This window comes from Thamnophis sirtalis, unplaced genomic scaffold, assembly GCF_051295495.1.
Source record: "Thamnophis sirtalis isolate CommonGarterSnake01/CBP01778 unplaced genomic scaffold, rThaSir2_p1.2 scaffold_9, whole genome shotgun sequence".
NCBI lineage: Eukaryota > Metazoa > Chordata > Lepidosauria > Squamata > Natricidae > Thamnophis > Thamnophis sirtalis.
In genome coordinates this window covers 25,588,521-25,612,114 of record NW_028261389.1, presented here as the reverse complement: position 1 = coordinate 25,612,114, position 23,594 = coordinate 25,588,521, and the positions used below count along the sequence as shown (strand labels likewise).

The 23,594-nt window shown below is 38.9% G+C and overlaps 1 protein-coding gene and 1 pseudogene across 1 annotated transcript in view; both read left to right on the top strand.

Moving 5' to 3' along the window:
* The window catches only part of SYN3 (synapsin III), a 197,091-nt gene that overhangs the window by 94,671 nt on the left and 78,826 nt on the right, over positions 1-23,594 (top strand). The gene's annotated exons all lie outside the window — the stretch shown is intronic.
* On the top strand, positions 16,151-16,314 carry LOC148044067 (U4 spliceosomal RNA; annotated as a pseudogene).

Genomic DNA, 23,594 nt, shown 5'->3' with positions numbered 1-23,594 from the left:
AGCAGCCACCATAGTGATCATGCTAGACTTACATCATCTATTTATTGGTGGGCAAATTAATGCTTCCCATTTCTCCATCAATTTCTTCTGTTGCTTTCTATATACAAATAAATATGTATTCAATACAATACAATGGCAGAGTTGAAGGGACCTTGGAGGTCTTCTAGTCCAACCCCCTGCCTAGGCAGGAAACCCTATACCATTTCAGACAAATGGCTATCCAACATCTTCTTAAAGACTAAAGATTCATATAGCAGTGTCTGGAGTAAGGAGCAGTGGTGGGATTTGATTTTTTTACTACCGGTTCTGGGGGCGTGGCTTGATGGGCATGGCGTGGCAGGGGAGGGGTACTGTAAAATCTCCATTCCTACCTGACTCCAAGGGAAGGATACTGCAAAATCCCCATTTCCTCCCAATCAGCTGGGACTCGTGAGGCAGAGAATAGATGGTGGCGGAGTCAATCAAAGGTGATATTTACAGATTCTCTGAACTACTCAAAATTTCCACTACCGGTTCTCCAGAACTGGTCAGAACCTGCTGAATACCACCTCTGGTGAGGTTATAATAATTGACTGAGTCTGATGAAAACAGCATCCCACTGTAAAAACACAAACCTCACCTCTTTTGTATGTGTATTGTGTCTTTGCACACAAATCCAAAAGGGGTAGAGTTCACGGCTCAACTGCACAAGCTTTTTGATTAAAGTGGCTGAAACCAATGAATGCCCATGCATCTAGACATGCATGCCATAATAACAGCCACCAAATAATTTTATTTTCTAAGGTTGCCTATATAGACCACAAGTACATTATTGGAAATAAAGATGATGCTAGATCTCTGGAGTTTGCTCTGCAGCGTGTTATTTATTCCATTTATTTTCTAAATTGAAAGACTAAGAGAGAAAAAAGTTAGCTGGGATAGAAAGTCAGAAGCACAAGAAAAAAGTCTAGAGACACTAGTTGACTTATCGTTATTCTAGATCAGTAGTATCAAATTCGATTCCATTGAGGACCGCATCAGGGTTGTGTTTGACCTTGGGGGGGTGGTGGATGGAGGGGTTGCAGCTCGACATCACTCATGTGATCAAATGCCATTTTTGCTAGTAGTTTGTTTTGCTAGCACTCTGCCAGGAAAAATGGAGCTCAGGAGCGTCACTCAAGCACCATTTTTGCTGGCAGAGGGCTGCAGGAGTCTGTCACAGCCGAAAATGGAGCCCGGGAGGCTCCTCACAAGCTCCACTTTTCCTGGCAGAGGCACTGCAGCCGATCCTTCACTGTTTCCAGGTGGCAAGGTGGGCCAGATCTAAGCACCTCGCAGGCTGGATGTGGCTCTCAGGCCTTGATTTTGACACCCCTGTTCTAGATTGACCACTGTCCAAAAATGGATTTCAAGGAACATCACACTGAAATTTAGAAATAGTAAATGTACAACCAACCAAGGATATGAGAATTTCTGTCAATAATGAGACACTTAAAAATATTTCATTCCAACACTAGAAGAAATATAACATACCTATAATATAATATACCTTTGAAAGGTATTATAATGTAGCGGTCACTACCATAAAAGGCTCTTTTCCACTATTGCTGGTCAAACCCATAATCTGATAATCTTAATACATGACCTGGTAGAAAAGAAGATGCTTCAAGATTGTATTTAGAGGTACCTGCTACCACTGAGAAGTAGCTTCATGAGTAAATATGGTTCAGATGGTAAACTAAAGATACCGTGTTTAAGACAGGGTCTTATTTTCTTTTGACCCCCAAAATAAGCGCTTGGCCTTATTTTCGGCGAGGTTTTATTATTTTTGAAGTGCGGGAGGTGGCGAACATGGTCATCTCATGGCTGCTGTTGTGTTGCAATGTTTTTTGAAGAGGGCTTATTTTCAGAGGAGAATTATTTTAGCACATCGGCTCAAAAGCCCGATTGGGCTTAATATCTGGGGAGGTCTTATTTTCAGGAAAACAGGGTAGCATTGTGTGAAAAGAACATACTGATGGTATTTTATTTTTGTCTCAACTTTTATGAAAAGAGGTAAGATGAAACTATATATGATGATTTTATAACCCTTTAATTATGTTTCCTCAAGAATTTTAAAAATTGAAATGTAGTGGAGATGGATATAATTTTATTTGATATTATTTCTGCAATCCTATTATAATATGGCAACTCAAAGACTTGCTTTAGAATAAAGTTCAGCAATAGAAACAATATGTATTTGTACTCATATATTCACTTTAAATAGTTATAAACAAGTTCTTAGTCTGAGATGGTGAAAAAGAATTTCCATTTCAAGTGTTTATTTTGCATTTTAAGAAAACATTATTTCATCCATAGCAATCTGCTACTGGAAAAATGAGTGGCATGTTTCCCTCACACTGAGAAAAATATTTATATGATTTAAAGTTAGGTAATCATTCATACACTAAATATAAAGTTTCTTGGTCACCCTGAGTGACTAAAGTAAAGTGTTTAAAACTAAGCTTGGAAAAGCCCTGTCATATGTATCTTCATACGCTCTTCCAAGTAGCATACTTGGTTTCCAGCAATTACTATACTCAATGCAATTTATAAAGAGGTTTTCTTCATGTATTTTTGCTTTATTTCTCTCTGCAACTATAAAATAGGAATAGAATCACATCAAAGGGAATTGTATTGTATTGCCCTGGAAAAACAATGGAAACTGTTAAAATCATTAGATCATTACCTAGGACAGTGTTGGCTAACCTTTTTGCTTTCGCATGCCAAAAGCGGGAAGAGCACATGGGGGTCATGCGCGGGGTGCCCACACCCATAATTCTATGTGCATGAACCCACCCACCCCACACATGTACACATGACACCCATGCATATATGCACACAACCCTCCCCCACCCCCCGCTTTTGGTGCACGATGCACCCATTTTTCACCCTCTCCAGGTTTCAGAGGCTTTCTAGGAGCCTGGGGAGGGCAAAAATGGGTTCCCCTGCCCTCTCCCCCAGAGGCCCTCCAGAAGCTTCACGAGGCTTCCCTAAAGCCTCCAGAGGGAGAAAAATGGCCTTATGGGCAACCTGGATGTCCATTCCCAAACTTCCGGTTTGTGCATTGGGTTGTTTTTCGCCCTCTAGATGCTTCAGGGAAGCCTCTGGAAGGCGAAAAACAGCCAAAAATGAAGGCCGAAGTCAGCTGGAGGGCAACACCTCACATGCCCTAACAAATGGTTCCATAGATTCATCATCACGGACCTAGGATTTCAAATTTCCGAACTTTCAGAACTTTAGAAGACTAAGTTACTTCCAGGGCTTAGACTTGCTTTCTTCTACTTTAAGAGTGCATGCACACTGGACCAGTTGGCCAGCATGCATACACACAATGGAACCTGGAAGATCAGCTGACTGCTGTGCACATACGCTCCGGCACATACACACGTGCTCCAGTTTTAACACTCAGTGCCAGAAAGTTTAACCATCACTGGTATAGCGTGTTCATTGACATTATATTAACATATATTAGTTTATGGTACTTTTCCAAAATATTTATGTATGCTGATTTCAGATATCCTACATCTCAACATTGATATCCTTTGATCTGTAGCTGTCAAGTGTTTCAGCTGATACACACATAAAACTGACTTTATTTTAATTATGTACACTGATTGGCACTAGCCACGGAATCATATGATCCTTTCACTTTAGCTTGTCTCTATCCCTGCAGCAAATGTCTCTTTTATTGTTTGTTCTGATATCTTCATCTAGTTTAATATTAGTTTTAAATCCTAGCCAAACTGAAATGCCATGGTTAGCTGTGAACACATTTAAACACTGAATTGAAGCTAAGGTATGAGTGGAGATATTGCTTCAAGGATAAGCAATAACAATAGCAATAACAGTTAGACTTATATACCGCTTCATAGGGCTTTCAGCCCTCTCTAAGCGGTTTACAGAGTCAGCATATTGCCCCCAACAACAATCCGGGTCCACATTTTACCCACCTCGGAAGGATGGAAGGCTGAGTCAACCCTGAGCCGGTGAGATTTGAACAGCCGAACTGCAGTCAGCTGAAGTAACCTGCAGTGCTGCACTCTAACCACTGCGCCACCTCGGCGCAGAAGAAGATGAGATTGCAAACAAATCCATCCTAATTATAATTATTTCTCTGCTATTGGTTTGATTCATGTTCACTTACTGTATATTTTTGCTACAAACAATATTTTATGGTGAATAGATTATATCATTTCATCTATCCTGTATATTTCTCAGAAATTAAAAATCATGTTAACTGTGGTCACAAAAAGTTACCATTATCCCTGTATCGATTCTAAAACACTGATTTCCTAATATGGGAAAGTTCAGCAAAAAAAAATGTACACCACAACTGTTTCAGCAATTCATACCAACCAACTTTATCTTGTATCCATACTGTTTTGGGAGGACATAACATACCATAATCACACCTGGAAGCAAAGCTTTCCACTGAAGAGATTTCAGTTTCTAAATCAGTTTGGAATCTGTCTAAGTATTATGCTAGAGGGCACTGTGTTGCAAGAGACTGGCCTTGGGGGGATTTTCTGAAAAGAAGAAATGTTCACTACTTGGAACAATTAAAATTTCTGCTTGTCTGGGTGGGGTTCTCAGTTACTCATAATGTCTGTTTTTACTAAATTCCAGATCAGATTGGCCCTAAGTCACCTGTCATAACCTCACCAGTTCTGTTTAGATGGATTTTTCTGATTCCAGTTCATAGTGCGGAAGACCTGAAATCAATTCATAGTGTGGAAAACCTGAAATTAGTTCCCCAAAAGATGAATTTACTCGCCTTAGCATATAGCAGGGGTGTCCAAACTTAGGAACTTTAAGACTTGTGGACTTCAACTCCCAGAATTCTGTCTTAAAGTCTTAAAGTTCCTAAGTTTGGACACCCCTGGCATACAAGATACTATTATACAATTTTAAATTGGGATTTCAAAAATATCACAGGAGTTCTGGGATTTAAAAAAAAGTATAATGTTTAATGGATTGTTTGTTTGTTTGTTTCTTTATGTAAGGAATCCACCTCTTTGCCAAGTACAGATGTTTTATCATGTCTGGTGGTGTCTTTGGAGACAATTTTTACCTATCTGGTTTTTTTTTAATCACGGCTGCTCTCTTTCCATTTTTCTACATCGGTGCATAGCGGCATCTTTTTATTTCCATCATGTGTCTCATATCACACAGAATTATCATGTTGACAGGGATTTCCTGGAGGTATCAGGCATTGTCAGATCTATTTGAAATCTACATGCTTTGTGGCAGGGGTGTCAAACCTGCATCATCGTGGAGTCATCACGCGACATATTGTGACTTTTCCCCCCTTCACTAAACCGGACATGGGCATGGCCAGCACATGATGCATCTGGCTGTGAGTTTGACACCCCTGCTTTCTGGGATGTATCCTTTAGTAAAGATTAGTTAGAAAGGAGATGCTACTGGTGGTAGGGAAACAATGGGGAATCCTGGAAAGGCAAAGAAACCCAATTCATTTATATTTAAATAAATAGTGTATATATGAAGAAACATATGATGTAAATTAATGACTGCATACTGTATTATATTTTACAGTGTATTACCAAATTCATATCCTGTCCTTTAGAACTGGTTCCAGCTCCCTCCCCCCGCCCGTCCACACCACGCTTGCCCTGCCCGCCCCTCACTGATTGGCTGACTCACCCATTGCCCTGCCCACCTCTAAGAGTCCTATCTAAACCTTAAAGTCTTAAAACTGTCATGTTTGACAGAGTTCCTGAGCCAACATGACTGGAGGAGGAATTCTGGGAGTTGAAGTCCACAAGTCTTAAAGCTGTCAAGTTTGAACACCCCTGGGGTTTTTTCTAAAGGGTTAGGGGTGCAAGGGTCATGTAACTTGACAACTTTAAGACTTGCGTGCTTCAAATGTTCTGAGCCAACATTTTGGTTGCTAAACAAGACCGTTGTTAAGTGAGTTTCACCGCATTTTACAAGTTGGCCATGCCCACCCAGTCACATGACTGCCAGGCCACTCCCACCCGGTCACATGGTGGCAAGCCACTCCCACCCAGTCACATAGCCAGCAAGCTACTCCCACAAAGCAGGCCACACCTACAGAAAAGGTTCTAAAAAAATTTGAAACCCACCACTGCTCTGTACTGATATTCTTCATAAATTATGCTCTGGAAGAAAATTGCTTCTATGGCTAATTCTCACTCTTCTACTAACTTATAAAATTTCAACCATCTCTCAACTTCTGTGAAGTTAAACAAGCAATGAGTCATTTTCTAATCTACATGTCAGAAGCAGGTGAAATTCCACAAGTGTCTAGTATTACATATAAATTATATTCACATAATCCTTTATTTCTAACATTTCCATATCAGCTACAGCATGACACATAGCTTACAAAAATAATACTCTTCCCTTCTGATGGTATTAAAGGCATCGCTGCAATATATACAGTATTCTTGTTACTTGATCTGTAATAAAATCTCATTATCTCTTTGTTTTCAATCTTTGTATATTTGCATCGAGTAAAAACCCTTTTCTTCCTATAGATCTGCAATTGTTGGTCCTGAGTCCTGAGTCTTGTAGCCCATTTGGCACCAGATGTCCAGCAACTCCAGCACCTATTGTGGTCCTTGTTGACCTGGACAAAGACAGATCTAGTATGGGTTTCTGTAAATTATGTCTTACTATATTACTTATAGGACTGGGAGTGGTTCCTCTGATGAGACCCATCCAATATGCTTAAACTGCTTGACATGGTTTTGATCAGTGGTGAGATTCAAAAACGTTTACTATTGGTTCTGTGGGTGTGACTTGGTGAGCGTGGCGTGGCTTGGTGGGCATGGCAGGGGAAAGTTACTGCAAAATCCCAATTTCCTCCCAATCAGCTGGGACTCGGGAGGCAGAAAATAGTTGGGGGTGGGGTTAGTCAGAGGTGATATTTACTGGTTCTCCGAACTACTCAAAATTTCTGCTACCAGTTCTCCAGAACGTCCTTGTGAGGAGGTTGTCAAATATTATTATTATCTTTATGGAGAGAGGCAAAGTTAATGGACCAAAAGAAATCTGGTTTCTCCTTTAAAAAAAATGTGATTCTGACATCCACACTATAAACTATAAACCTTTAAGGAAACATATATTCGATGTAAAATCTAATTTAGCTATATTTTTTCTGGTTTCAGTGGAATATTTCACTATCATTCTGTGAACAGGGAGAAATGATCTAAAGCAGGAGTGTCAAACTTGATTTCATTGAGGGCCGCTTCGGGGTGGTGTTTGACCTTGGGGTACCAGAATGGGTATGGCCAGGGTGGGCGTGGCCAGCTTGACATCACTCGTGTAGGGGACACCTGTAGCGGCCCAAGCAATCTGCCAGTGAAAACGAGCGTGTGCGCTCCATTTCTGGATGTGATGGCCTCCTACAACCCTCTGCCAGCAAAAACAGAAGTCAGGAGAACCGCAGGTGGCCCTCTCAACCTCTTTTTTTGCTGGCAGAGGCACCGAGGGCCAGTTCTTTGCTCTTTTCATGTAGCCCCTGCAGGCTGGATCTAGGCCCCAGGCCTTGATTTGACACCCTGGTCTAAAGATTATAAGTGGTGAACATGTGCATCAGCTATTAAATGAGTTACAGAAAACTGTTGAGCTATTTGGAATTGTCTAGTGTGACAATTGGGCAAATAGAGGAAAGGGAAGAGAAGGAACTGGCATATTTGGGTTTCTAACAGCTTGGTAGCCTGGAAATGAACATTAGGATTAGAGCTGTGTGCCATATAATTTAATTACTCTCTCCATTATGCTGCATCTACATATAAATATCTACACACTTCCCAAAGTAATGTTAATTTCTGAACTAATCAGGGAGCTGGCCATATCACTCTCCCTTTTATTTATTTTCTTCACGTTTATTTTAATATTGGAAGAGCTAGTTTAATATTAAAGCATTCAAAATGCATTAAAGACTTCAGTGATTTATTTATTATGAAACAAACAGATTTCAGATAAATCAGAAACCGTACTTCAGAAAGGCTATGAAAAATAGAATTCCTGGAGGCTTTGTGTCTGGAATAAACAAGGGATAGGGTGGTTAAAAGTTGATGGTTTGTTTTCCTTTTCATTACTTTGTGTGAATAACCTTTGCCTTACAAATCTCTTGAAATTAAAATGCCTGAAATGCTTCTTTTTTAAAAAGAACTTCCAAACAACTCATTGACATTGGATTTGCTGATGAAATTTATGAGAAGGCATAGCTTCAGTTGAAGTTATATCTTACAAAAATATCTTGAAAGAAATGTTGTCTCCTGTGTTATGAAGAAAAAGGTTTCAAAGACTTTTGAAGGAGCAGAAGTATCTTCCATAATATATACAGTATGTGACATAGATAGATGATAGATAGATAGATGATAGATAGATAGATGGATAGATAGATAGATAGATGTGTGTGTGTGTGAGAGAGAGAGAGAGAGAAAGAGAGAGAGAGAGAGAGAGAGAGAGAGAGAGAGAGAGAGAGAGAGAGAGAGAGAGAGAGAATATTATAAACTTATTGTTATAAGATCAAAATATACATATTTTGGGAAATAGAAGGCTAAGGGTACTTTAATGCCAGTTATTTTTTAGCTACTTCAGAATCATCTGCCAACCTGATCAATATGATAGTGACATCTGATAGCTGAGTAAATTTGCTTTTCATTCTATACCATTTTATTGGAAACAGGGATGTGCAAAGCCAACCTATGCACTAAATACCTGGCTTGGAATGATTCATGTCTGAAGCAAAATATGCACAATGCAGATAGTTTGGTGTATGCATGGTATGTAACAGAGCTGGTTAGTTTCAGGTAAAGTGTTTGGGGAGAACCAGGAAAAAAGCCAAGTATAGTAACAGTTGAGGAAACAGAGGGAATGGAAGATGCTGAGAAGATCAAAGGAAAAGTGAGTTAGTGGAATACAGATAATGTCCATTTAACAACTAGCTCAAATAGTTACCATTTACAAATATGATGCTAATAAATGTCAATAAAAGAAATTCTGACCCAGAATTTTGCACCCAAAATTCTGCACCTAACAACAATATATGCCAGAATAAGAATAATATTGGTTCACCTAAAACTAATCAAAACAGTGATTTTCACAGCATCTCTCTCTCGCTCGCTCGCTCGCTCCCTCCCTCCCCCCCTCTCTCTCTCTCACACACACACACACACACACTTTCTTGCTCTCACTGTCTCTCTCGCTCTTTCTCTCTCTCCTTCACTGTATCCAACCAAATCGTACCCAAGTGTTGCAAATTAGTCGCCATTCATGCCAGAAAAGGTACCATGACACTTAGGAAAATCTCCAACTTTATGCAGCCTACATGAACACATCAATAAACATTTACATCTTAATGATCATTTTTTTCTGAACTAAATGTGGTTGCTAAACAAGGGCTACCTATGGAGTCTTACTGAATTATTACAATGGTTTTGGGTAGACACATTAGTATATTGTTAGTATGGTAGTAGCTGAAGATGGAAAATGAAGGCATTGGCAAGTGGGATACTGGAACATCAGTGACAGTTGATTGGAGGGAGGAAAGGCATTGGGAAGATCAAGAATAAGTGAGGCAGTGAGAAATGGCAAACTAGGATCTACTTGAGGGAAAACAGAAAGAGAACTGTGTGCAATTAGCCACATTTTTTTCTCTCTGTTCAGAGTGTTACATTCACAGCAATTGAAGTATGCTATATTTTGCTTCTGGAAAACCATGACTTTTTCAAAATGATTTGACAGAAAAATTAGAACATGGTGGCTATATGTTATTGTACTTTTTATTGGGCAGGAAAGAAACAATGAGCACTGGTTTCTTGTGGTGTTCTTTGTGTTTCAAGAGAGGTTGGTTTCAAACTAAGGAATTGAAGAATATATCAGGGGTGTCAAACTGGCGGCCCATGGGCCAGATGTATCATGTACATGCCACACCCACCCCAGCTTCCACGAATGGGGAAAACATCACAAAACGTCATGTGACAGCAATGTGCTATTGTGAGTTTCATACCCGTGATATAGCCCATAGTAGTGTGGAAGTATCTAGAGAGAATGAAGTTGATTACCCACAAAGCATAATGGAGTAAAACAATGAACAAGAGTTCAGTAATATGTTGCAGACCCCTTTTATCCAGAAAGAAGATTCAATTTCAGTTTCATGAGCCAGATGTTTTCCAGTTTAAAAGATAGCATTGCCCAGTTGCAAAACAGCTAATAACCTTTTTAGTAACTGGAGAAAAAAATTCCTTTCTTCTTCCCTTTTCTCTTTTTGTTTCTTTGCTTCTTTTTTCAAACTGTAGTATAATTATTTAATATGCCTCCTATGAATATTCATGAACGTAGTATTACATTGCTATATATTTTTGCTTTTGTATTTTGATATAAAAAGTGCACAAAATGGCTGTTTCAATTTAGATCTCTAGTCAATATAACCTTGAGGATAATATATTATGCCTAATATTTTTCAGACAGAGGTTTCTAGCATATAGCTGAGCATCTGTTTCCTCATCATTGTGGAATTTCCCTTCCCCATCCCCCTTACATTTTTCAAATACAGTATAGAGTAATGACAAGAGGATAGCAGATATACAGCCTGAAGCAAATATCACATCACTCAAAAATTTTCCTGTTTCTCTCGCATTAAATCTATACAATGATCAAGAGGAAACTGAAACAACTTCCCGTGATCTTTGCCTTGCCAAATATTCTACATTAATGCCAAATTTAAAAGAGAATCCACTGCTATAGGTGAAATCCTTCATCAAATTTAGCGTAAAATGTAAGTAGATTCCCAAAGCATAGCTAGGGAAGTTAAGAGGTAAATGGGACAGGTAGCTTGTATGCAGGGCCATTTTTGGTGTTATATTGAATCCTTACTAGAACAGAAAGACCAAACATGAATAGAATAGAATAGAATAGAATAGAATAGAATAGAATAGAATAGAATAGAATAGAATAGAATAGGCCAAGTGTGATTGGACACACAAGGAATTTGTATTCAGTGCATAAGCTCTCAGTGTACATAAAAATACATCAATCAAGAATCATACGATACAACACTTAGTGATAGTCATAGGTTACTAAATAAGCAATCAAATCATACTAGGAAACTAAATAAACACAAGCAACAAGGTTATAGTCATAAGTAGGAGGAGATAGGTAATAGGAAGGATAAGAAGAATAATAGTAACACAGTCTTAGTAATAGTTTGGGTTCACGGACAAATGCGCGCCCGACAAATGCGCGCCCGACAAATGCGCGCCCGACAAAACCGCAACATCAAAATTGCGCCCAAAAGCGCGCCAACAAATGCACGCCGACAAAAGCACGCCATCAACAAACAACATAGTGGGATGCGAAAACAACGTTATAACCCTAACCCTAGCCCTAATCACGCTTTTGTCAGCGCGCTTTTGTCGGTGCACATTTGTCGGCGCACTTTTGTCGGGCGTGTATTTGTTGGGTCAGGATAGTTTGACAGTGTTGTGGGAATTAGTTCTTTACTAGAGTGATGGCATGTGGGGAAAAACTGTCCTTGTGTCTAGTTGTTCTGATGTGCAGTGCTCTATAGCATTGTTTTAAGGGTAGAAGTTGAACAATTTATGTCCAGGATGTGAGGGGGATGTAGATATTTTCATAGCCCTCTATTAATAAAATAAAATCAAATATATTAACTTTATGCTTATAAATTAAAAGCAGGAAACTCCTGGAATAAAAATATGCTTTTATTATCACTTCAGCAAATGTTTCTAACACAGTGTTGTAACTGATTTTTTTTTCAGTGTGAGGCCATGGAGGAATAAATGTATTTATTGTCATATTTGCATTACCTAAATGTACTTTTGATAGGTGAACTGCCACAGAACATCATTAGAACTGATGTGTCATGCTTGTACTTCTTGAAAACCCACGTGTTTAATATTTATCATCTGAAGAGTTGGCTAGTCATATTCCACGAATGTTTTGAAAGGCATGGCGGATGGTGTACTCTTTAGTGAAAAAAACAGTGCTATGAGAAGCACTGAACTTGCAGTGCTCACAGCTCTTCTAATGAGACTTCCTTCTATGGGATGCTTTTTCTTCTTCGTTGCTACCACAAACCATTCCATTTTCCTCAAGACTATGATGGCTGGAAATGATGGAATTGACATTCAATACATCTGTAGGTCACAGGTTAGAGAAGAGTGAATTAAATGTGTGAAGTGATACATAGGACTACAAGAATGAGACAGAGCAGTGGTTCATATATGTTAGTGAGAAGACAGCAGCACTGAGGTATTGTGGACACAACTTTTGCCACCGTGTGATCTTTGCTGCTCACACCAAATTTGCCTGGTATTTGCCATTTATCTTTCAAGGACAATTCATTATTCAGCACAATATGTATGCTTGTACGTATGTATTTATTAAATTTCTATACCGCCCAGCTCACTTAAGTAACTATGGGCAGTTTACAACAGCATGATAAAACAATATGAACACATAAATAAAATCACAGATTAAAAACAGAGTTAAAAGCAGTTAAAAATTATAAAGTAAAAGTAAAAATCAAAGTTAAAGCATTCCAAAGGCTATAAAGTTCAAATCACCAACCAACCCATGGTTGTTTAACATTGTTAGGCTAATTGGTGGAGCCAAATCTTGGCAGTCTTCTGGAAAACCATGGCTTCAGTATGTAGAACGGGCAGGCGGAAGGACAGTATCTTTTAAGTACCTTAAGCAAAAACAAATCTTGACCAGTTCTTCTTCTGTCCAGTTTTCACAAGACTTTGTAAAGTCAGGTTCACAAACAAGTTCACCCTAGAGTGTCAGAGACTGTGTTTGTGAGAAGATGTTTGGGCATCAAATCCCATTCATATCATTCCAAGCATTATCTTTGAGATAACATTCCATTAATTATTTTCTTTACAGGCCAGATTTGCATTTTTGGGGGCAGTTTAGATACTAATGCTGTACAAATAATAAATTTAGAATTATCTGATTAGGCAATAGTTTCCATATCCCAGCCTGAAAAACACAGACTATAAGACAAGCAATGTAGCAAACAACTTTCCCTTCCAATAGTCTCCTGCCAATTCTCAGCCTTGGCCACCTGAAGCAACTTCATTACTCTGCCTGACTCTAGCTGCTTGAATTCCTTTTGACTAGTCATGCTAGGAACTGACAGGCAAAACATAAGTTTTAACTCTGAATCACAGGCAATAAATTATTGCAAAATATTTAAAAACGATCTGGTTCATTTCTATTTCGGTCAAGTTTATTCCACTATATCAGCACTTTATTCTCTCTTTTATCTGAAAATATCTGTCACGTCTACAAGATAAAGTATCTATGATACTATTCTTGTATTTAGAGAAAAACAAGTGCAGTAAGTTTATTATATTTCAATTTGGTCTTTATAGGAAGCAATGTGATTTGGAGATCTTGCCATGGTTAGTTCTTAGAAGACTTTTAATCCGGTTCCAGAATCAGTTCCCTTTCGATAATTTGTCCTACCAGGCTATGGTTGTATGGAATTTTTTTGGAAGAAATGCTTCAGATTTTTAAAAGAATAATAACAACAACAACAGCAGCAGCAGCAGCAGCAAAATCATAGATCAGCTAATCAGAAGATATAGATTGGATACAAGAAACATCAATGAAGCTGTAGAGATTGTAAAACAGTAGATAACAGCAACAGCTAGAAAAATTGAAAGATATGAGGCACCAATCATCCAATATAAACAAAATCAGCAATTTTGATCAGACCAACGGCGTTTTTATCAAAGTCTTAATGTGAATGATGACACCAAAAGTGAAAAACCAGAAAAGCAGGCCACAGTTGAATTCTGGAAAGAATTGTGGGAAAATGCAAAGGACTACAGTAAGGAATCAAAGTGGATACATGACTTTGAGAAAAGCATTGGCAACGAACAACTGAGATGAGTTTGAGTTTATTGACATTTGTATGCCGTCCACTCCCTTGCGACTCTGGGCGGCTTACAGACAAGACAAAGAAACATATATAAAAATTAAAATAAGAATACAAAGGTTAAAATTTCACACCATACATACTGTTAGAGTGGGGCTGGATACTGATCAACAGCCCCAGGCCTGCCAGAACAGCCAGGTCTTAGTAGCTTTATGGAAGGCCGGAAGAGTAGTAAGGGTCCGGATCTCTACGGAAAAATCGTTCCATAGGGCCAGAGCAGCTACAGAGAAGGCCCTCCCCCGGGGAGCCGCCAACCGACATTGACTGGCCGACGGCACCCGGAGGAGGCCCAATCTGTGTGATCTTATTGGTCGTTGGGAGGTAAATGGCAGGAGGCGGTCTCTCAGGTAGCCAGGTCCTAAACCATGTAGGGCTTTAAAAGTAATGACTAGCACCTTGAAGCACGTCCGGAGAACAATGGGGAGCCAGTGCAGCTTGCAGAGGATAGGTGTAACATGGGTGTATCTAGGTACACCCAATATCACTCGCGTGGCTGCATTCTGGACCAACTGCAGTCTTCGAACACTCTTCAGGGGCAGCCCCATGTAGAGCGCATTACAGTAATCCAGTCTTGAGGTGACGAGGGCGTGAGTGACCACCCGAAGGGCCTCCCAGTCCAGATAGGGCCGCAACTGGTGCACCAGGCGAACCTGGGCAAAGGCCCCCCTGGTCACAGCCGACAGATGATGTTCTAACGTCAGCTGTGGATCCAGGAGGACACCCAAATTGCGGACCCTCTCTGAGGGGTGTATAATTTCACCCCCCAGGCTAAGAGGGTGCATCAATAGCCACTCGGTCTTGTCGGGATTGAGTCCAAGCTTGTTCGCTCCCATCCAGACCCTGACAGCCTCCAGGCAGAACATCTATTAATCGAAGTAAAGAACAAAAATCTATTGAAGGTCCAACAGACGAAACAAGAATACAGAAAAGATGTGATAAAATCAAGAATGGAGAGTTGGCAAAACAAAGCATTGCATGGCCAATTTCTGGAAAAAATAAAAGATAAAGTGGATAGTGAAAAAACTTGGTTATGGTTAACAGCAGGTACATTAAAGAAAGAAACAGAGTCACTAATCCTGGCTGCTCAAGAACAAGCTATCCGCACAAATGCCATTAAGGCCAAAATCGAAAAATCCTCTGATGATGCCAAATGCAGACTTTGCAAAGAAGCTGATGAAACTGTTGATCACATACTCAGCTGCTGTAAAAAAAATCACGCAGACTGATTATAAATTGCGGCACAATTCAGTAGCACAAATGACCCATTGGAATTTGTGCAAAAATTATAATATTAAAACAGCAACAAACTGGTGGGAACATAAGCCTGAAAAAGTCACCAAAAATCAGATGGTCAAGATCTTCTGGGATTTTCGCATACAAACGGACAAAATACTGGCTCATAATACACCAGACATCACACTGGTTGAGAAAAATAAGGTTACAATCATAGACATTGCAATACCAGGTGAAAGCAGGGTCCACGAGAAGGAATATGAAAAAATCGCGAAATACCAGACTTAAAAATTGAAATTCAATGATTATGGCACAAACCAGCAGTGGTAATTCCAGTAGTAATTGGCACACTGGATGCTATTCCAAAAGCACTGGAATTACATTTAAAACAGTTAAAAATTGACAAAATCACCATCAGTCAAATGCAATAAGCCGCACTGCTTGGATCTGCACGCATATTACAAAAATATGTTACGACGTCCTAGGCCCCTGGGTGGGGCCCCACTAGTAATCAATGCCAAATCCGGCGAAACAACTGGCCGCTGTGATACAATTATGTTGTTGCGAATAATAATAATAATATCATCTTTATTACGGTCAAAGGCCAGCAACAGACATTACTTTTTACAATATATTGAAAAAAAGTACTGACATTAAAATATAAAAGTACTAACATTAAAAATACATATATGCTTTCAAACTGTTTGGGTCACTCCCTGGTTTATGTGGGTGAAAAGCCAGTAAGTGTGGGAGTAAATATAATGGTCCAGAAATTGTTAGGGATATGTCCAAATAATTGGTACAAGATGACAGCTATAATTCTGAGACCACAGAATTTTGCCACTGTATGCGTGGTAGACAGGTTTGAGTCCTGGAGGAGAAAGCCTACATAAAAATTGACTGCCCTTCCTGGCAGACCTATAAACTTTTGCTTTTGTGCGGTGGCAGTAGCGTAGCCAATGAGGTTTATTCCGAGACGCGATTATTGCTAATTGAACATAAGTATAAAATTCCTCTGTTATTCATTGAAGCATGCTTATCTTTTGGACGGGCTTTTGCATGAGTGTGAAAAAGATGTGACTATTTTAATAAATCAGATTGTTAAAGCAGTATTTGAAGCAACTCCTAAAGCTGAAAAAGCCCACAGCTTTTTTTTTCCAAAAAAGTACTATAATGAGAGATGCTGGACATCCAAACTGCTTCTTCGAAATAATTTTGTAGGCACAGACCTATTTATTTGTCACTGAAAAGCTATATATCAGCTTAAATATATAAGATCCTGAAAAGACAAGCATGAGAAAAAAAGAAGCCATACTGAATTTTACCTACTGTAATAACCCAGTACAAATTTTCCTATCCTACTAAGGAGAATCTGTAAAATTATTACCATATGAAGAAAGCATCCTTCTCTATAGGTGCAAATGCATCATATCAAAAAGCTTAAGGTTGTGAGCTGTTTCCATTTGGATGTCTATAACTATATTAGGACTTCCTGCCCACATTGACTGCAGTTTTTTTTTTTTAAAAAGAAGAAAAATGACAAGTATTTTTTCCTCCTGACTAGATCCATGTGTTGCTCAAGTTATTATGGGTGGAAAAAAGAGCTTCGTACATAAGAATACAATGAGTGGGAGTTTAGTTGTTTTAATACAGTGTCCTTCAGCATTCTTTTTCTCTTTGCTAATTTAGTAACATGTGATTGGCCTGTTCCGTTTCATACCAATTTTTTTTGGCTTTCAGCTCACCAAACTATGTGAATGACAACATCTGTGTGGGTGTTGATCAGAGATGATCCAAGACAAGCTTGCTTTATAACCAGTGCACCTAAATGTGAACATGAAGCGATTTCAGGAGCCATGAGGATGACTAGCTAGTTATTGAATAATCAAGGATTATGCAACTGGAATACAATGTTTGCACTGAAATTATATCCATCTAAAAAAATAGCATAGAGATTATTTATAGGTTTTGAGGGACAAAATCTGTAGAGCACATTCTTTAAAAACAGAACATCCCACAGATTCAAACTTCTTCAAATGGGACATGAGCAGCCACTGCCAGTAAGATAAGGAAGATGTATCAAAGAGATGAGAGCCATGGTATATGGTTAAAGTTTCAAGTTAGAAATCAGGAAACCATACATTCTAATTCCACCATGACCATGAAACCAGATGGGTGACCTTGGGCTAATCATACTCCCTTATTCTCAGGAAGGAGGGAATGGCAAACCGTTTCTGAAAAACCTTGCCAAGAAAGCAATAGGTTTGTTTCTATAGAAAATCTTTTTCATTTCCAGATAACTATTTTGATAACTGTAATTACCTCAGCCAACTCTAACTATACCTCACCCAATTCTAAATATTTTATGTCAGTAAAATAACTATAATATGTAAGAGCTGATCTGAAATAATGGAATATGCCATTTAGAAAGAATTGAAATTGGCCTGTTTTCTTTTGAAGCAGAAGAGGCAATTTTTGCCATTATGCCTATGGAATTAATTATTAGAATACTCACCATACAAAGATATAAAAATAATCATGATATGGAACAGCTGGAGATTCTATCATAGTTATATTTTTTACTTCTTGCCAACATTTCGAGCTAGGTCAAGATAGAAAGCAGACTTTGCAAAGATTATGGGGAAACTATAATTATCTACAACTAATAGGTGCTTGACAACAGTGCTTATTCCTTTGTCCAAAGTGTAATATTTATATAAAGAATTGTAGACGTGGTTAACAATGGTAATTAACATGGCTGCAAAGCACAATGTCATATGACCACACCATCTTATGATGGCAATTTTGAAAATTCCAGTTGTGATCATTAGGTAAAACATCAAATAATCTCCATTTGCAACTTAGGCTTTCCTATTGGCTTTCCTATTGAGTTTGTTGGAAGCTGGTAGCAGAGGTCACAAATAGAATAGAACTCTTTATTGGCCAAGTGTGCTTAGACATGCAAGGAATTTGTTTCAGGTGCATAAGATCTCAATGTACATACAACAATAATGATAAATCATTAACATAGTCATTGTAAAATACATTCATCATAAAACATTAGATACAACACTAAATGATAGTCATGTACACTAAATAAGCAATCAACATACATCATACTAGAATACTAAGTAAACAATATAAATCATAAGATACAAGCAACAAAGTTATAATCATAAGAAGATAAGGAGATAGGTAATAGGTAATGATGGTAATACTACCTTTTTTATATAGTTTAACAGTGTTGTGGGAATTAGTTGTTTAACAGAGTGATGGCATGTGGGGGGGAACTGTCCTTGTGTCTAGTTGTTTTGACGTGCACTGCTGTATAGCATCGTTTTGAGGGCAGAAGTTGAAACTGTTTATTTCAAGCATGTGAGGGATCTGTAGATATTTTCACAGCCCTCTTTCTGGCTCATGTAGTATATAGGTCCTCAACAGAAGGCAGGTTGGTAGCAATTGTTTTTTCTGCAGTTCTAATTACTTTTTGAAGTCTGTGTTTGTCTTGATTGGTTGCAGTGCCAAACCAGACAGTTATAGAGGTGCAGATGACAGAATTCCTCTTTAGAATGGTGATCATATGACTGCAGGACAGGGCAATTATTATAAATTGCAAGTCAGTTGACAATTAGAATTGTCTTTGGAATCATGTGATTGCAAGAATGTTATGATGACTGCAACTTTCTCAAACCATTCGAAACTTTGAATGGTCACTGGACAATTAACTTCATTGACTTCATATATGCTTTCTAAAAGAATGCATTTTTCTCCTAAACAGACAAGATAGTGCCTTACAAAAGCTGACCAGACTAGTAACTTAATCAAATGTGTGTGTCAAAGCCTTCCAATCTGCCTAAGACATTTAGTTTTCTTTTCTTTTTCTACAATCTTTTGACTGCTATTCGTTTCACATTCTATTCTGTCTAATAGCATGGCTGCCTCTGCACAATTATGGTATAACTCCATCTTGTACAGAGAAGAAGTACATTTCTCATGACATGTTTATATTTTGTTTAGTGTTAAAAAGCCTTCTCTATATGGGAACATATAACTGTAACTAGCATGGTTGTGTAAGTAGATAGAAAATTAGCTGACTAAGCTGGAGAGAATGCTGGAAAGCCTTAAGGTTAAGTCCATCTGGGACTATGCCATCATGGTGATCAGTTAATTATTATTCATTGGTCCCAAGGGTGGAAGTCTTGCATTAGTAATACAGTCATATAGAGGAAACTCTATTTATGGTTTTTCCTTCCTTGTCTAATCTATAAATTTAACAATAGGGCATTAACTTTAAAAAACAGTTTTTCACCATTGCTTGTAGTCTTTGGTGTGTTTGAAAATGATTTGCCCAGACTTTCCCTTAGTGTCTTGTAATTTGGAAGATTTTCACATGCCATAGTTTTCACCCCATTTCTATCTCCCTTTTATACTACTTTATCATTTTGAAGCCAACCTTCAATATATTTTGCTTCTGATGACCTTGAAAAGGCAGAACATTTTAGTTTTCCTTCTAGATAGGGTAGCTGAAGCAGCAACATGATTCAAACCATGTTGGCTTTGTTCTTGAGATAACAAAATATTCTAACCTTCAGTGTACATAAAAAGAAACAAATGCCAAGAATGCAAACACAGATATCCACATTTTCAATACAGGTTGTGTGCATTTGTGTGTGTCTGGATATTTCCATAAATAAATATACTAATGAGCAGTTGTTCATACAGAAGTCACCCTGATATAACAATCCTATTGTTTCTGTTCAAAAGCTTTTGCCAGCCATAATTTTGATGATCAGTCAGGTATTTTTTGCAACAGCTCAGACCTTGGCTGCATTGTAGAGCAGTGGTCTCCAACCTTGGCAACTTTAAGACTTGTGGACTTCAACTCTCAGAGTTCCTCAGCCAGCTTTGGGAGTTGAAGTCCACAGGTCTTAAAGTTGCCAAGGTTGGAGACCACTGTTGTAGAGTATTTTGCTTGGGACTAAAGACAGCCAACTTTTTTCAGGCCTAACTAGATCTTCCAAATGTTACTCATGTAAAAAGTATTACACAACAATTTTAGCCCTCAATAGATTTTTCTTCTATCCGTGTGAACAAAAAGAAAATAAAAGAAGAAAAATAGCTGTGGAAAACTACAAGAGTGTTGTAAGAGGAAGATTTTTATCCTGCTTTTATTATTATTTATATAAATAACTCAAAGTAGCAAACTTACCCAATACTCCTTCCTTCTTCTATTTTCCCCATGACAACAACCCTGTGAGGTGAGTTGGGCTGATGACGTGTAAATCCACATAAACTTATGTAAATGAGTAGGGCAATTGCATAATTTAAAACATATAGAGAAGGTGGTGCAGTGGTTAAATGCAGCACTGCAGGCTACTGCTAGATCAGCAGGTCAGCGGTTCAAATCTCACCAGCTCAGGGTTGACTCAGCCTTCCATCCTTCCGAGGTGGGTAAAATGAGGACCCAGATTGTTGGGGGCAATATGCTGACTCTCTGTAAACCGCTTAGAGAGGCCTGAAAGGCCTATGAAGCGGTATACAAGTCTACTGCTATTGCTATTGCTATTGCTAAATTCTTGGACTGAAAATTGGATCACAGCTATATATTGGTTCAACACAGTAGTAGCAATTCATTACAATTGTTGACCAGCTCAAAAAACAAAAAGAAATCAAATTAAATAGAAACCATAATAATTATAAAACTGGTGTGGTTCAAGTGTGATGTATTTTACAAGTAGTGAAACAACTTGTACTCTTAACCATGTTAAGAGAAATAAAATCACATTGATGACATAGAAATAACTGTAAATAAATTTGATCTCAGTGTTATTGGTAATCTGAATATAGATTAGATATGCTATTTATTTTTATTTTTATTTAATGAGCATTTATATGCCGCCCTTTTCCCTGAGGGGACTCAGGGCGGCTTACAACAATGGGGGGAAGGGAGTGCAAGACAAGACTTAAAAGAAAAAAAATGTGAATAAAGAAATTAACCATAAAAACACAACATTCACTCAACATTCGGGCGGGGTGAGAATAAATCCTATCCCCAGGCCTGACGGGATAGCCAGATCTTGAGGGCTGTGCGGAAGGCCTGGACTGTGGTGAGGGTGCGGATCTCCACGGGGAGGGTGTTCCATAGCGTCGGAGCTGCAACTGAGAAGGCTCTCCTCCGCGTAGTCGCCAGTCGGCACTGACTGGCGGATGGAATTCGGAGGAGGCCTACCCTGTGCGATCTGATGGAACGCAGGGAGGTAATTGGCAGGAGGCGGTCTCTCAGATAGCCAGATCCACTACCATGGAGCGCTTTATAGGTGGTAAGTAAGACCTTGAAGTGCACCCGACGATCAACAGGTAGCCAGCGCAGCTCACGGAGGATCGGTGTTATATGGGCGAACCGTGGTGCGCCCATGATCACTCGCGCGGCCGCGTTCTGAACTAGCTGAAGTCGCCGGATGCTCTTCAAGGGCAGCCCCATGTAGAGCACATTGCAGTATTCCAGCCTAGAGATCACAAGGGCTCGAGTGACTGTTGTGAGAGCCTCCCGGTTCAGGTAGGGCCGCAACTGGCGCACCAGGCGAACCTGGGCAAATGCCCCCCTGGTCACAGCCGACAAATGGTGGTCAAAGCTCAGCTGTGGATCCAGGAGGACTCCCAAGTTGCGGACCCTGTCTGAGGGGTATAAATTTTGCCCCCCCAGCCTGATTGATGGAACGTTAGCCGAATTTTTGGGAGGAAAACACAACAGCCACTCGGTCTTTTCTGGGTTGAGCACCAGTTTGTTAGCTCTCATAGATATGCTATCATTTACTGTAACTGAGCATCTTTGCAATAGAAGCAGTACATAAAATGTGGTTAACGAGGTGTCCTTAGTGCTCTCTAAACAGTTGTTTTCTTGCAGACATTTCATTACCAAAACTAGATAACATTATCAATGCTAATAAAGTATCGCCAGAAAACAACCAAGCTCAAAGAGCACATTTCAACCTTACAAATATTATCCTACATTAATATTGATTATTTTTTCAGGAACTCCTTCACAAGTTCAAAATCTTTGTTCAAATAGGATATCCCATAATCTCCTCTCAAGAACAGTTGTTGCATTAAATCTTGCTAGGATTAGGGCTAGTCTGAATTTTGGAACTGTTATTTCACACAGATACATAGCCAGCCTGAAAAAATGGTGAATGATTGCCCAAGTAATATATCTGAGTGGGGCGGTCAGGTCTAAATTCTTGGCACTCAGTGAGAAATCATAGCACTTTCACCCTACAATGAAAAAAAGTCATTGCGTGAAACACTGTCCCTAAATACCTGAAACATTTAACCACAATGGGAAGGAATTTGGAACTTAATACATACATTTCACTGTTGCAGAGATTGTACATTTTTAAATATATATATATTTTTACCTGAGAAACCATCATGATTTGCTTCATGGCGATCAAGAATGCAAAACTCAAAGCTTGAAAACAAAGTTAACTTTTAAAGTATTCTTATCTAATCTTTGAATTCTGTGTAACCGGCTGTTTTTTGAAAGAAAAGATTTATTTCTGTGCAGTTTTAATTTTCTGGAATGAAAAATATCCTCACAAAACAAGACCTGAGATTGGCATCTCTTAGTGGAATCTTTTTATCATGCCTAACACAGAAGCAGATATGAAATCCCTGTATAGAACACTCTGCCTGTGTCTACATCCTAACACCCTATCTTTTCTAATCCAGACTGCTTCTCACAATAATGTTATTTTATTGTCCTGTCAGGAGATGCATACGTGGCTGTTGGGAAATGAAGACTACTGCTTTTCCTGGTGCAGCTTTCAGAAACAGAAGGCCATTCCAAGGCCATAAATGGATTACCATTAATGAGGGCTCACACATTGTCCAGTAAACCTTCAAGTGCTTGTTTGTCTAGAGGGTGGAGATGAAATGCTTCTTGTATGTTATTGGAGGGTGGAACAGTGTGAAGAGAAGGTTAGTTATGATTTCAACACTGCATTAGGTGACATCAGTGTAAATTGAATGTCTTAAGAAGCAAGTCACTGACAGAAGGAACACTGGCCAGATCTTCACACATAGCAGTACATTTTCTTTATCCAATTACCCAAGGGTAGTGCTGGATAAATGTGTGATATAGAGGGGCCATAATATGTCACGGCATATTGTCAAAGACTGCCAATGCATCTAACCCAGGACAGTATTGCCTAAGCAAAATCTCTCTTTTTTAATTGGGGTTTCCTTGCCACAAATATTGGAAGTCAACTAGCGTGAGGCATGTTCTATATTTTTCCAGTCTCCTATTCTTAATTCAACACAATGTAGAGCACGTAAAAATATCTGCTGCTTTCTTTTCCATTTGAAATTATTAGTT